This window comes from Microtus oregoni, unplaced genomic scaffold (assembly GCF_018167655.1).
Source record: "Microtus oregoni isolate MIOR12 unplaced genomic scaffold, Mior012 000029F_ref0000214, whole genome shotgun sequence".
Taxonomy (NCBI): Eukaryota; Metazoa; Chordata; class Mammalia; order Rodentia; family Cricetidae; genus Microtus; species Microtus oregoni.
Window position 1 is genome coordinate 5,899,372 of NW_024543088.1, and position 16,263 is coordinate 5,915,634.

General features: G+C 40.8%; 1 protein-coding gene and 1 pseudogene across 1 annotated transcript in view; one reads left to right on the top strand and one right to left on the bottom strand.

Moving 5' to 3' along the window:
• Window positions 1-16,263, bottom strand: part of LOC121464906 (cytochrome P450 3A11-like) — a 138,465-nt gene that overhangs the window by 34,964 nt on the left and 87,238 nt on the right. The window lies entirely within an intron of this gene.
• On the top strand, window positions 12,265-12,575 carry LOC121464639 (annotated as a pseudogene).

Sequence of the window (16,263 nt, forward strand, 5' to 3'; positions counted from 1 at the left end):
AAGGATATCAATGTTGTGCCCAGATTACGACCCCCAGAGAGACCACCACAAACCACAGAAGACCAGACTATAAAAAGCAGGGTTTTTCTTGCAAGGTATCTCAGAATCTTTCTCCAACACCCAGTCACAGCGAGGTAGAGAGGAGTTAAGAGTTTCTTTGTGGGGTTTCCTTTTTTTTTTTTTTTTTATTTTCGGGACAGGGTTTCTCCATAGCTTTTGGTTCCTGTCCTGGAACTAGCTCTTATAGACCAGGCTGGCCTCGAACTCCACCTGCCTCTGCCTCCCAAGTGCTGGGGTTTGCTTTTTTAAAGGCAAAAATCACAAGCAGGCCTTCTGGGTGGTTGTGGGGGGTTGGCATTGGTGTAAGGGCTTTGCTTTCTCTCCTATCCTGTTCTGTCAGTTTGTTCTTTGTTTTCAGAGCAAGTCACCCTGCCCCTGAGTCAGGCCATCTTTATCAGCCCCGTGGCTTGGTGTCCTTGTCCTTTCCAAATTCCAAGGCCATTATCTTTCTGGGAACATGAAGTTAGTCTGCACTTTCTGATTTTAAAACATTCTGGCAGGAAATTCCTTCTTAATCCTTTAAGAATAAGGCATGAGGGTCTCACATCAGTAGACAAAGAGTCCAGGTTTTTTAATATACAACATTATATACAGCATTTTTAATAGTTGTATATTTTAATATACAGTATCACATCTACATGTTTTTTGTTTGTTGATTATTGATTTAAAAAATTATTTTTTATATACCTACTCCACTTTCTCCTTCTCCTGCCTTCCAGCCTCCCCCTCTCCATATTTATCTTCTCTTCAGGTGGGGCAAAGCTTTTCTTGAGGAGTCAATAAAGTCTGGCATACTAGGATTTGACAGGATCAAGCCCCTTCCCCCCGTTTCAAGGCTGAGCAAGGTTTCCCACCAAAGGGAATGGGCTCAAAAAAGCCAGTTCATGCACCTGGTATAGGTCCTGATGCCACTGCTAGCTCCCCCTTAACATATCAAGTCACATAACTGTCACTCACATTCAGAGTACCTAGTTCAGTCCTGTGCAGGTCTCCCAGTCAGTCTATAGTCTGTGAGCTCCCACTAGCTTAATTCAGCTTTATCTGTGGTTTTCCCCATCATGCTCCTGACCCCCTTGTTCATATGATCCCTCCTCTGCCTCTTCAAATGATCTCCATGAGCCCAGCCCTGTTGAAAAAAAAGTACATGGTCCTTTAATAAGGAAATCAGTAGAGAGAGACTCCAGATTTTTAAATATACAGTATTATATGCAGTATATACAGTATTTTTACATATATTTACATGTATATTTTAGCATGCACTATTTTATCTACATGTTCTCTATATAATTTCATTCTGTGGATGTAAACAAACAAATGCTGCTGGGGATGTAGCTCAGTAGAGCATATGAGTAGCATGCATGATGTCCTAGATTCAATCCCCTTTAGCAGGGGAAAAAAATTCCAAATCCACTAAGTTGAGGCAGCATCGGTAAAACTTTGGGTGGGTGAGACGGCTTAGCTGGTAAAGGTGCTTGCTGCCAAATCCTGATGACCTGAGGTTGTCCCTGTGGGAAAAGAGTATCAACTCCTGCAGGATGTCTTATGACCTCCCCGTCCTGCATGCCATGGCACAGTCAGAAACACAAAGAAAGAACAAATAATATAAAAAATTAAAATAACATCAAAACCATGTACTCTGTTATTTTCCCTGTAGAGAAAAACCATGTACATGGGTTATATACCTGTCCAACACACTGACCAGGTGATGACTGTTGGCATGGATTCCAAGTGCTCTGGTCATGTCCTGTGATGAGCAGGGCAGATGGCTGGAAATGGGCCTAAGGCTTCATACTTCCTGGAGAAGTTACTGACACCCAGTTCTTTTTCATTACTCTGGTCCTATATATCACTCAGGATCTCCAAAATCCTCCAACTCAATCAGGCTCCAAGAGCTCCTGTTTGTAGGACGGAGCACTAAGAAGGAAGGATTTTACAGAATTTACCAACCATTGTGGCTTTGTGGTCTAAAGATTACATTATTTTATCGACTGGAGTAGAGAGTGTGGAAGATCACTCAACCACAAGTGCATGCACACATATGCACCCTATGCCAACAAAGCTTACATCAGACAATGATATCTAAAGTTTACTGTTCTATGTACTTTGCCCACATTAATTGATAGCATCTATTTCTCAAACTATGTCCAAATGATCAATATTCATCTCAGGTTAAGTAATTAATCTCTAATGCAACAAGGATCCAAGAGATCATGTGGCTGCAAAGCTCACAGTCTCCATCTTTTTTTATTTGCAATTTTGAAGAAAAAAATGCATCATCACCCTTACTCTCTTTCCTCCCATTCCTTCACTCCATGTCAATATTATGATCTCTTTGTAATTATTGTGATTACACATATATAAGCATAAATATATAAAAACAACATGCTGAGTCCATTTAATGTGGCTTGTTTGCATGGTTTCAGGGCTGACCACTCTGTACCGGACAATCAATTAAGAGACCCATCCCTAGGGAAGACTAATTCTCCCTCTCTCAGCAGTTATTAATTGACCATAGGTCATCATCTAGGGGTGAGGTCTTGTGAGATTCCCCTGTTTGTATTAGCATGTCTATTAGTGATGCCAGTGTTCAGATCTTGTTAAGATAACAATATTTTGTTATTTCACGGGTGTTACTTCCTACCATTTCTAGGAGACACCATCTTATAGTAGACTTCCTGGTCCTCTGACTCTTACACACACACACACACACACACACACACACACACACACACACACTCTCACACACTCATAGTCATGCCTACATTCTCATGCATGCAGGCACACCCAGTGCACAGAACATATGCTCACTCAATACACACAGACACACACACTGTGTCTCTCTCACATTCAAACACTAATAATGATTCATTAAATAATAAAAAGTTATGTCTTCCCAGCAGTTCTGTAAATAAATCTAATAGTGAACAACTATGTGTGTTTACAATTAAACTGTTATATCTCATGAACCTAACAAAGTATCCATTAAAAATATAAAAAAAACATTCTTTTTCTATTTTCTTGTGAATTTTATACATGAGTATTGAGTTGAGATCAATTCCATCTTACTCTCTCCTCCCTCCAAGTCCTCCAATTACTCATCCCCTCTCAACTTCATGACTTAATCACACTAAGTTCACTTAGTGTTGCTCATGTGTACATCAGTTTAGGGATGATCACTGTCAGCAGTGTCAACTCACAACCCGCAAGCCACACACAGCCAAGAGTAACACTGAATTCAGCCCCCAAATTCATAAACTTATTTGAGACATTGTAAGTTTGGGGTTTGAGAAATAATACAATTTCTTGTAACTCAATTTTTGGTTTGAAGGCATGACTTTTGTAGATGACAATGTTGTCACACAATGTCAAAAAGCTGAACTCAAATGCAGTATTTGACACTTTCACCATTAGCATATCCAGCTTTTTTCTCTGGACCTCTCCCACCAGCAACTTTCAAAACCAACCCATCATTTTAACAGAAACTCTCTCAGTTGGCTTTTTGCTATCAAAGTTTGCCTTCATTTCGCAAGTTCACCATGCCATGCCAGAGTTTCCAGGAGGCAAAGTTTAAAAATCACTAACGAGCCGGGCGGTGGTGGCGCACGCCTTTAATCCCAGCACTCGGGAGGCAGAGGCAGGCGGATCTCTGTGAGTTCGAGACCAGCCTGGTCTACAAGAGCTACTTCCAGGACAGGCTCCAAAACCACAGAGACCCTGTCTCGAAAAAACCAAAAAAAAAATCACTAACGAAAATAAACATTTGTTCTACCTCCCTACTCTGCTTGAACTCAAATAATATCAAGGCAGCAAGGGACAGGGGAAATGAGTGTATCCAAAAGGTCATTTGTCCAGAATGAATTGAGTTCTTAAGTTAAAGCTCTAGACTATTCACTAGGACAAGGGCTCTCTTGGTAATTAGCACATAGAAATAATCCACCATAGAAAGTCAGAAAACTCCAACCACTTGTTATATTTTCTTTAAACTACATTTACTTGCTTATTTGAGAGTCATGCCATGGTGCATGTGGAGGTCAGAAGAAAATGTTGAGGCGTTATTTCTTGACAGCATGTGATCCCCAGGGACAGATCAAGTCTCTATGTTTGGAAGCAATTGTCTTTACCACTGAGCCACATCACCACCTCCACACTTTTTAAATACAACATAATTATGCAATAACATTGCTGTCTAAATTGGGGTTTCTATTGCTGTGCAGAGACATCACGAGCATGGCAACGCTTAGAAAGGAAAATCATGTAAGTGTGGTGGCTTCCATTTTCAGAGATTTAGTCCCTTATCATCATGGTGCCACATGGTGGTGTTCAGGCTGTCATAGTGCTGGAAACGGAGCTAAGATTTCTACGTTTCGATTTGTAGACACCAAGAAAGTATCTGTCTTAGTCAGAGTGGCTTGAGCATATTTGAGACTTCAAATCCCACCTCTACAGTGACAGACTTCCTCCAACAAGATCCCACCTACTCCAACAAGGCCACATCTTCTGATACCCTTTCCTTTGAGATTATGGGGGCCAATTACACTGAAGCTACCACAGCTTTATAAGTTTCAATTTGGCACAGCTCAGAGTCAAATGAGGAAGCACTCTCAGTAAAGATATTGTCCAGGTCACACTGGCCTATGGGTACGTCTTGGGAGATTGTCATTTTAATTAATGTAATAGAGTTCAACCAGTTTTGGGAGCATCATTCCCCAGACAGATGATCCTGTGCTGTATGAGAAAACTAAGTTTGAGTCTGAGCCCTCCAGCAAGCAACATTCCTCTATGGCTTCTCCTGAAGTTCCTGCTTGAGTTCCTGCCCTGACTTTCTTCAGTGATGGTCAGTAGCCTATAAGCATAAATAAAAGTTGTTTCTTTCCAAAGTTGCTTTTGTTCAGATTGCTTTATTATAATAATGGAAAGGAAGCCAGAATGATAACCCAGAATAGCATAAGACTCACTCTGTAGTCAAGGCTGCTCTCAAACTTGTGGTCCTCTTCCTCAGCCTCTCATGTTCTGGCATTATAGCCTATAGTCACCTCACCTAAATTACATCCACTTTGCATTCAACTGTACAGGAAGCCCAAGGAAACAAGTGGTTATGGTGCCTGCTGCCCACAGTGACTTTTCCAGGGGTTCTTCCCAGCCTATACCATGTTCCGGTACTATAGTCTTATCTTGTGGTTCTCTCTAGAACCCGAGCCTCTTCTGTTTGTCCAAATTGAGTCTTCACTTGCCCTGGGCCTGGACTCATCTGTGGGGATATACAGCAAGATGACATGTGAACACGACCAGCACCAAGAGAGCCACCAGGTCAGACAAGGCAGTATAAGCCTTTAATCTTTCCTCAAGGCCCAGTAATACCACTTTTGGGCATATATCCAAAGGATGCTCAACCGTACCACAAGGACATGTGTTCAACTATGTTCACAAGAGCATTGTTTGTCATAGCCAGAACCTGGAAACACCCGAAATGCCCCTTGACCAAAGAAGGGATAAGGAAAATGTGGTACACTTACACAATGTCAGAAAAAAAAAACAACAACATCTTGAATTTTGCAGGCAAATGGATGGAGCTAGAAATCATCATTTGAGTGAGGTAACTCAGACACAGAAAGACAATTGTCACACATACTCACTCATAAGTGGTTTTTCAACATAAAGCAAATAAAACCAGCCCACAAATCACTAAGCCAGAGAATTAATACATAGATCTAATCTACATGGGAAGTTGGAAATGACAAGATCTCCTGAGTAAATTTGGTGCATGAGGACCTTGTGGGAGGGTTTAAAGGGATGGGAGAGGCAAGGAGGGGAACAGAGAAAAATGTAGCTCTCAATAAAAATAAAAAAATAATAAAAAAGATGACTAGTAAAAACTATACTCTGATTTATCTACATAAGATTGTGAGAAAACATGATAGAGAAAAGTCTATCTTTACTGTGTGACTGCATAATCTTCAACATAGTTAAAAAGCTCAAACAAAAGGGGGAGATGTAGTGGAAATGTGGTAGTCATTGTATCTAGGGAAAGCATTAGATAAGCACGAGAATGAAAAGTTGTTTCTCACTGTATGTAGGGTAATGACCAAATGTTTTAGTTGTTTGTTCAAGGTGTCTAGACCATAAAAAATTATAATAGAAAAAGGTGATTTTTTTATGTTTTCTAGAGTTGTTGACATTACTTTAGTCACAAGACTATCCCGGCATATTGGGGGCCTGGATTTATTGGGAACTGCAAAGAGTACACAATAAGGACTGGGTAGGGATGTGATGTTTTTTTACAGAGAATATTTTAAATAGATCAAAGGGGCTTTGGTATGAGAACTTGTTGTACTCCAAATACAACCTTTGGGTATAATGGTAAATATGCTCCTGAACAGGGAGCCAAGGTTCAGTTCACAGAAACTGTCCTCCCTGCTGCCAAAGAACTTAAAATTAATCTTTTTTTTATTTAGAAAAAAAAGTTTCAGTCTCCTTCCAGCCTCCCATTTCCCTCCCCCTCCTCCTACCCCTCTTCCCGTCACCGCACTCCTCTCCCCCTCCCTCTCCAGTCCAAAGAGCAGTTAGGGTTCCCTGCCCTGTGGAAAGTCCAAGGTCCTCCCTACTCTGTCCATGTCTAGGAAGGTGAACATCCAAACTGGCTAGGCTCCCACAAAGCCAGAACATGAAGTAGGATCAATACCCCGTGCCATTGTCCTTGGCTTCTCATCAGCCCTCATTGCTCTCCATGTTCATAGAGTCCGGCTTTATCCCATGCTTTTTCAGTCATAGTCCAGCTGGCCTTGGTGAGCTCCCAATAGATCAGCCCCACTGTCTCAGTGGGTGGGTGCATCCCTCGTGGTTCTGACTTCCTTGCTCATCTTCTCCCTCCTTCCGCTCCTCATTGGGACCTTGGGAGCTCAGTCCAGTGCTCCAGTGTGGTTCTCTGTCTCTATCTCCGTCCATCACCAGATGAAGGTTCTATGGTGATATGCAAGATATTTGTCAGTATTGCTATAGGATAGGGTCTTTTCAGGTTCCCTATCCTCAGCTGCCCAAGGAACTAACTGGAAGAACTAACTGTCCCGGAAGAGAGCACAGACCCCCCCTCCCCCAGCTCCTTCTGCAGGGCTGTCTTTCTTGCACACGACCCCCCCCCCAAGCCTGTGTTTTCTGCTGGGTCCTTTGCTCAGGAACAGCTTTCTGCTCCTACACTGGGGCTGCTCACCCAGAGCGGTGAGTGCCTGCCTACCGGGCGGGCCTCAGGGACCCAGGAAAGGGAGCTCGCGCACCTTCAGCTTTTGCGGCAGGGTGTCCTGTGTTCTACTCGTCCCCGTCCTGCCCCCCAAATTCTCCCTTTTGTCCACGGGTCATTGGACTACCAGGCGTCCAGGTTTAGCTGCTGATGAGTTCGATCTGGACGGTGCTGAGGAGTTCCATCTGGACGGGACGGTTCCTGCTTCTTCACTGAAGAGATATACCCAGAGAGTCAGTCACAGCAAAGACTGAACCAAGACACCAGGCCTCTCTTGGCTCCATTTGAAGGAAGAGATGGGAAGGCGCCAATGCAAGAATTCCTCCAACAACCTGACATGACATCACCAGAATCCAGGGATCCCGAAATAAGAAGAATTGTAGACCCTACTCTAGAAGAATTAGAAGAATTTGACTCAAAAGTGAATTATATGAAAGTAATAGAAGACCTTAAACAAGAGGTGAAAAACTGCCATAAACAATTAGAGATCACAAACAAAAAGGTAGAGGAAATGAATAAATCGCTCAAAGATACCCCAGAAAACCAAGAGAAACAAGAAAAAGCAATCAAACAGGTAAGGGAAGCGGTTCAAGACTTGAAGAATGAAATGGAAGTAATGAAGAAAACACAAACTGAGGGAAGGATGGAGATGGAAAATCTGGGTAAACGAACAGGAACTACAGAGACAAGTACTACCAATAGATTATAAGAGATAGAAGAAAGAATTTCAGACACTGAAGATACCATAGAGAAAATAAACACACTGATCAAAGAAAACAGCAAAACCAACAAATTCTCATCACAAAACATTCAGGAAATCTGGGACACAATAAAAAGACCAAACCTAAGAATAATTGGAGTAGAAGAAGGAGAAGAAGCACAGCTCAACGGTCCAGAAAATATATTTAATAAAATTATAGAAGAGAACTTTCCCAACCTAAAGAAAGATATTCCTTTGAAGGTTCAAGAAGCATACAGAACACCGAATAGACTGGACCAAAAAAAAAATTCTCCTCGCCATATAATAATCAAAAAACAAAACATACAGAATAAAGAAAGAATATTAAGAGCTGTAAAGGAAAAGGGCCAAGTTACTTATAAAGGTAAACCTATCAGACTTACACCTGATTCCTCTATGGAAACAATGAAAGCCAGAAGGTCCTGGATAGATGTATGGCAGAAACTAAAAGACCATGGATGCAAGCCCAGACTACTATACCCAGCCAAGCTTTCATTCACTATAAATGGAGAAAACAAAATTTTCCAGGATAAAAACAAATTTAAACAATACGTAGCCACAAATCTAGCTTTACAGAAAGTAATAGAAGGAAATTCACAAACTAAGGAGTCCAACAATGACCACAATAACTCAACCATCTAGAGACCCTTCACCAGCACAACTCAAAGAAGGGAAATACACCAACTCTACTACTAAAAAAGTGACCAGAGTTAACAACCACTGGTCATTAATATCACTTAATGTCAATGGACTCAACTCACCTATAAAAGGACACAGCCTAAGAGATTGGATACGGAAACAGGATCCAACATTCTACTGTTTACAAGAAACACACCTTAACCACAAAGACAGGCACCCACTCAGAGTAAAGGGATGGGAAAAGGTTTATCAAGCAAATGGACCTAAGAAACAAGCAGGTGTGGCCATACTAATTTCTAACAAAGTTGACTTCAAACTTAAATCAATCAGAAGAGATGGAGAGGGACATTTTGTACTCATAACAGGAACAATTCATCAGGATGAAGTCTAAAATTAATCTCTTAAGTGACTCTCTTCATTTGAATATCCTGCACAATAAAAAACACTCTTCAACAGTTCCCAAAGACATCATAATTAGAAATAACAAAAGGAATTTTTAAGTCAAGATTTGTATATATGGGAGTTGCTTACCATTGTTATGATTTTTTTCATATTTAAAATACTGAATGGGAATGGAGAGATGGACCACAATTAAGAGCATACATTGTTTTTGCAGAGGACCTGAGTTTGGTTCCTATCACCCACACTGGATAACACTCAACCAACTGTAACTCCAACTCCAACGGGATCCAATACCTTTGGGCCCCATAATCATCAGCACACACACACACACACACACACACACACACACACACACACACACACAATAAAAGTACTAAAATTAGATGTTCAAAAATAAAATGTTGGGGTGGAGAGATAGCTCAGCAGTTAAGAATACTGGTAGCTCTTTCAGAGGATCCAGGTTTAATTCCTAGCGCCCACATGGCAGTTCACACTGGTCTGTAACTCCAGTTCCAGGGCTTCTGACCCTCTCACACAAACATACACATGCAGCCAAAACATCAATGGACATAAAGTAAAAACAAATATTTTATTTTGAGCCTAGCCTTTAACAGAAGAGCCGTCCCTCTACTCCACTATTTTATTTTTAAACAGGATCCATCTTTCTGCTGCATACAAGAAACACACCTCAAACTCAAAGGCAGACATTACCTCAGAGTAAAGAGTTGGGGAAAGATTTTACAGTCAAATAGACCTAAGAAACAAGTTGGTGTAGCTATGCTAGTATCTTATGAAATAGACTTTAAACTAAAATCAGTCAAAATGATAGAGAAGAACACTTTATGCTCATCACAGGAAAAATTCAGCAAGATGAATATCCAATTCTAAACATCTATTCCCTAAATACAAAAGCACCCAGATATGTAAAAGAAGCATTACTAAAGCCTAAATTGGACATCAAATCCCACACACTCATAGTAGGAGACTTCAACACCCCACTCTCATCAATGGACATGTCTGTCAGATACCAACTTTACAGAGAAATGAGAGAATAAATATTTTGACTGAAACAGATTTAATAGACATCTATGGAACATTTCATTCAAACACAAAAGAAAATACCTTTTTTTCAGCACCTTATGGAACCTTCCTTTAAACTGACAACACACATGGTCATAAAGCAAACATCAACAGATACAAAAAAATTGGAATAGCCCCCTGTATCTCATCAGATTCAACAACACTAATTGCAGAAAGCCTACAAACTCATGGAAAATAAGCAATGCTCAACTGAATCACCCTGGTGTCAAGGAAAAATTAAGAAAGAAATTAAAGACTTCCTAAATTTCAACAAGAAAGTGTACACAACATACCCAAATCTCTGGGATACCATGAAAGCAATGTTAAGAGGAAAGTTCATTGCATTAAGTGCCTACATAAAAAAAATGGAGAAAGATCACATTATTGACTTAACAGCACACCGAAAGGTTTAAAAAAACAATATAAGCAGATTCATGCAAGCAGAGTAGATGACAGGAAATAATCAAATTGAGGACTGAAATAAATAAAATAGAAACAAAGAAAGCAATACAAAGAATCAATGAAGCAAAGAGTTGGTTCTTTGAGAAAATCAACAAGATAGGCAAGCCCTTATACAAACTAACCAGAAGGCAGAGAGAGAATATCCAAATGAACAAAATAAAAAATAAAAAAGAAATAACAACAGACACTGAGGAAATGCAAAGAATCATTATGTCATACTTTGAAAACCGATATTCTACAAAATTGAATAATCTGAAAGAAACGGACAATTTCCTGGTGAGTTACTACATACCACAACTAAATCAAGACCAGATAAACAACTTAAATAGACCTATAACCTCTAAGGTAATAGAAACAATCATCAAAGGTCTCCCAACCAAAAAACAAACAAACAAACAAAAAACCCAGGGCTAGATGATTGCAGCTCAGAATTCTACCAGAACTTCCAAGAAGAGCTAATACTTACACTCCTCAATGTGTTCCACACAATAGAAACAAGAGGAACATTGCCAAACGCTTTATATGAAGCTACAGTTACCCTGATACCAAAACCACATAAAGACTTAACTAGGAAAGAGAATTACAGACCAATCACCCTCGTGAACATTGATGCAAAAATGCTCAATATAATATTGGCAAACCAAATCCAAGGACACATTAAAAACCACCTACCATGATTAAGTTGGCGTCATCTCAGATGCAGGGATGGTTCAACATGTGAAAATCTGTCAATATAATCCACCATGTAAATAAGCTGAAAGAAAAAGAACTTGTGATCATGTCACTAGATGCTGAAAAGCCTTTGCCAAAATCCTACACCCCTTTCTGATAAAGGTCTTGAAGATATAAGGACCATATTCAAACAAAATAAAAGTAATATACAGCAAGCTAACTGATGGAGGAAAGTCATTGGCTAATAAAGAAACTGCCTCGGCCCATTTTGATAGGCCATCCTTTATGTGGGTGGAGTAGGCAGAACAGAATGCTGGGAGGAAGAGGAAGTGAGCTCAGACTTGATAGCTCTCCTCTCTGGGGCAGACAAGATGAAGCTCCGACTCAGGATGGACATAGGCTAGAATCTTCCCGGTAAGCGCACCTTGGTGCTACACACATTAATAGAAATGGGCCAGGCAGTGTTTAAAAGAATACAGTTTGTGTGTTGTTATTTCGGAGCATAAGCTAGCCAGGCATCTGGGAGCTGGGTGGCAGGAACACAGTCCACAGCTCTTACTACAGCTAACATTAAACTAAATGGAGAGAACTCAAAGCAACTATACTAAAACTCTTCCCATTACCCCTCACCCTCTCACCTTCATGACTTCATGACTTCTTCCTGCTAAGTCAACTTATTGTTGCTCCTGTGTACATCAATTTAGGGATGATCATTTTCAGGTGTGCTAGCTCATAGACCACAAGCCACACACAGTCAGAGTAACTCTGAATTCAGTCCCCCAATCATAAACTTTTTCAAAACTTTGAAGTTTGGAGTTTGGGGAAAAATACAATTTCTTGTAACTCAATTTTTGGTTTGAAGGCATGGATTTTTTAGATGACTATGTTGTCAAACAATGCCAAAAAGTCTGTCTTGGAGCTGCTGGAGGTTGTCTGGATGCCAGCAGAAAGGGGCTGAGCATCCCTAAGCAGAACAGTCATGTTGCACAAACAAATTTACTATTCAGACAAATAAGAGGAGGCGTTCGAGTACCGGCATGTTATGTTGCCCAATGCATAGTCAAGCTGGTCCCTAAAACCCATTTGATGTCTGAATCTGAATGGAGAAATCTTGGTGTTCAGCAGAGTCAGGGATGGGTCCATTATATGATCCATGAACCAGAACCTCACATCTTACTGTTCTGGTGGCCACTACCCAAGAAGCGAAAAAAAATGAAGCTAGCAAGCTACCTTTCAGTCACAAGCTTTACACAGCTGTCCTTGCTTCCTACCGTCTTTCTGATGGTGTGATTATGTTGCTTTCTTATTTCTCACTTTGATATTTAAAGGATGTTTGTTCAATATACTGTTTGAAGTGCTGAGAGCGCTTTGCTTCTTGAGTTGAGCCACCAATGCCACAACCCTGTCAGATGAATGTGACTTCAAAGCCCCAGTGTGCTCTGTATCCAGCAGGCCATATTAGCCAGCTCTCAAAAGCATGTGAAATCAGATCATGGCAGTTACAGAACAGTGGGAATTTGCTGTTGTGGTTTTTACTATTGGGTGTTGCATTTATGGTGACTTATAGGTTTATATTTCAGTATTTTGGAAACCCTCCATTTTATCTGATAAATCTCTTCCATGTTACAAGCCTTGATTAAAGGAAGTTTTTATAATTTAAAGCTGTGGTTATAAGATTATCCTGTCTCCATGTTATTGTGTGCCCCCTCTATTCCTTCTGAGCCCTCCTGCAACCAAGGTGATACTATGGAATCATTCTGGTTCTGTGCCTTTTGGGTGGGTGGTGAAACATGGGTCTTTGCAAAAAGGAACTTTACTTGGATATTGTAATAACAAATTTATAATCTATTTTAATTGGACTTATTGTAAAATATTTGTTGAGGGTCTGGAGAGATGGCTCAACAGTTAAGAGCATTGGCTGCTCTTCCAAAGGACCCAGATTCAATTCCCATAACCCTCATGGCAGCTCACAACTGTCTATTACCCCAGTTCCAGGGGATCTGACACCCTCATACAGATATACATGCTGGCAAATCACAAAGCACATTAAATAACTAATTCTTTAAAAAAAGTTCGATTCAAATGCATATTTAACACTTTCACATTAACACATCCAGTTTATTTCTCTGGATCTCTCCCACCCAGAAACTTTTCAAAACTGACCCATCATTTTAACAGAAAGTCTCTCAGTTGACCTTTCAGTCATAGCTTGTCTTTTTTTTGTGTTTTTTTCTTTTTTTTTAATTTATTTATTTATTAAAGATTTCTGTCTCTTCCCAGCCACCGCCTCCCATTTCCCTCCCCCTCCCCTAATTAAGTCCCCCCCCCCTCTCAGCCCGAAAAGCAATCAGGGTTCCCTGTCCTGTGGGAAGTCCAAGGAACCCCCCACCTCCATCCAGGTCTAGTAAGTTGAGCATCCAAACTGCCTAGGCTCCCACAAAGCCAGTACGTGCAGTAGGATCAGAAACCCAGTGCCATTGTTCTTGAGTTCTCAGTAGTCCTCATTGTCCGCTATGTTCAGAGAGTCCGGTTTTATCCCAGGCTTTTCCAGACCCAGGCCAGCTGGTCTTGGTGAGTTCCCAGTAGAACATCCCCATTGTCTCAGTGTGTGGGTGCACCCCTCATGGTCCTGAGTTCCTTGCTCGTGCTCTCTCTCCCTCTGCTCCTGATTTGGACCTTGAGAATTCAGTCCTGTGCTCCAATGTGGGTCTCTGTCTCTGTCTCCTTTCATCGCTTGCTGAAGGTTAATATTCAGGAGGATGCCTCTATGTTTTTCTTTGGGTTCTCCTTATTTAGCTTCTCTAGGATCACTAATTATAGGCTCAATGTCCTTGGTTTATGGCTAGAAACCAAATATGAGTGAGTACATCCCATGTTCCTCTTTTTGTGTCTGGCTTACCTCACTCAGGATAGTGTTTTCTATTTCCATCCATTTGTATGCAAAATTCAAGAAGTCCTTGTTTCTCACTGCTGAGTAATACTCTAATATGTATATATTCCATACTTTCTTCATCCATTCTTCCATCAGAGCTTGTCTTTATTTCACAAGTCCATTGTGTCATGCCAGGGTAATCAGGAGGCAGAGTTTGAAAATCACTGAAGAAAATAAACATTTCCTCTACCTCCTTATTCTGCTTGAACTCAACTAATACCAAGGCAGCCAGGAGCAGGGGAAATGAGTGTATCCAGAAGGTCATTTGCCCAGGATGAATTGGCTTCATGAGTTAAAGCTCTATGCCATTAACGGAGACAAGGGCTCTCTTGGCAATTAGCAAACAGAAATAATCCACCATAGAAAGTCAGAAAACTCCAATCACTTGTTATATTTTCTTTAAACTACATTTACTTGTTTATTGGAGAGTCATGCCATGGTGCATGTAGAGGTTAGAAGTCAATGTTGAGGAGTCATTTTTTGACTTTCACCATGTGATTCCCAGGGACAGATCAAGTCCCTAAGTGTGGAAGCACTAGTGTTTACCCTTGATCCACATCACCACCCCACACTTTTTTAATATAACAAAATTATGCATTAGAGTAGTACTCTAATGTGTATATATTCTATACTTTCTTTATCCATTCTTTCATTGAGGGGCATCTAGGTTGTTTTCAGGTTCTGGCTATTACAAATAATGCTGCTATGAACATAGTTGAACAAATGCTTTTGTAGTATGATTGAGCATCTTTTGGAAAGGATGGACTCATATAGCTATTGATTTAAAAGATTATTTTTTACTATACCTTTATGAGAAAAAGACAGAGAAAAATTTGCCTTCATGGTACCTCCTTATAATAGTTTTCAGCTTGCTATGAGATACCAATGGAAGATTCTCCAACAGAGAAGCTTAAATAGCCACACCCTGTGCCAATATTTTGTACTGCAGCCTTTGGAAATGATGCAAAAGCTATTCCCTCAATCTATAGTTTCCCATTATATGGATGACATATTACTAACTGATTCAAACATAGATATTTTAGAACGATTGTTTGTAGATGTAAAGAATATTTTGCCTTGTTTGAGATTACAAATTACTCCTTAAAAGATATGAAAAGGAGATTCTATTAATTATTTAGGATATAGAAAAGGTTGACAAAAAATCAGACCCTCAAAGGTACAAACAAGGAGAGATCAATTGCAGACTCTTAATGACTTTTGAAGATTGCTAGTAGAAATTTACTATTTAATATCTGGCTTACTATTGAGGTGAAAATGATGAGCTGAGTAATTTACAATTCTTAGTTAAGGGAGCCACCTTAGGGCTGGCAAGAGACTTGAACCTAGAGTGCTCCCAGGAGCCCAAGGCAATGTCCCCAGTTAGTTCCTTGGGCAGATGAGGATAGGGAACCTGAAACGACCCTATCCTATAGCAATACTGATGAATATCTTGCATATCACCATAGAACCTTCATCTGGTGATGGATGGAGATAGAGACAGAGACCCACACTGGAGCACTGGACTGAGCTCCCAAGGTCCCGATGAGGAGCGGAAGGAGGGAGAAGATGAGCAAGGAAGTCAGGACCACGAGGGGTGCACCCACCCACTGAGACAGTGGGGCTGATCTATTGGGAGCTCACCAAGGCCAGCTGGACTGTGACCGAAAAAGCATGGGATAAAACCGGACTCTCTGAACATGGCGAACAATGAGGGCTGATGAGAAGCCAAGGACAATGGCACGGGGTTTTGATCCTACTTCATGTTCTGGCTTTGTGGGAGCCTAGCCAGTTTGGATGTTCACCTTCCTAGACATGGACTGAGAGGGGAGGACCTTGGACTTTCCACAGGGCGGGAACCCTGACTGCTCTTTGGACTGGAGAGGGAGGAGGAGAGGAGTAGGGGGAGGGGAAGAAGGGTGGGAGGAAGGGGAGGGAAATGGGAGGCTGGGAGGAGGGGGAAACTTTTTTTTTCCTTTTCTCAATAAAAAAATAAAATAAAATAAAAAAAACCTTAGATGGGAACCAGGACTTAAATATTCCAAGAGA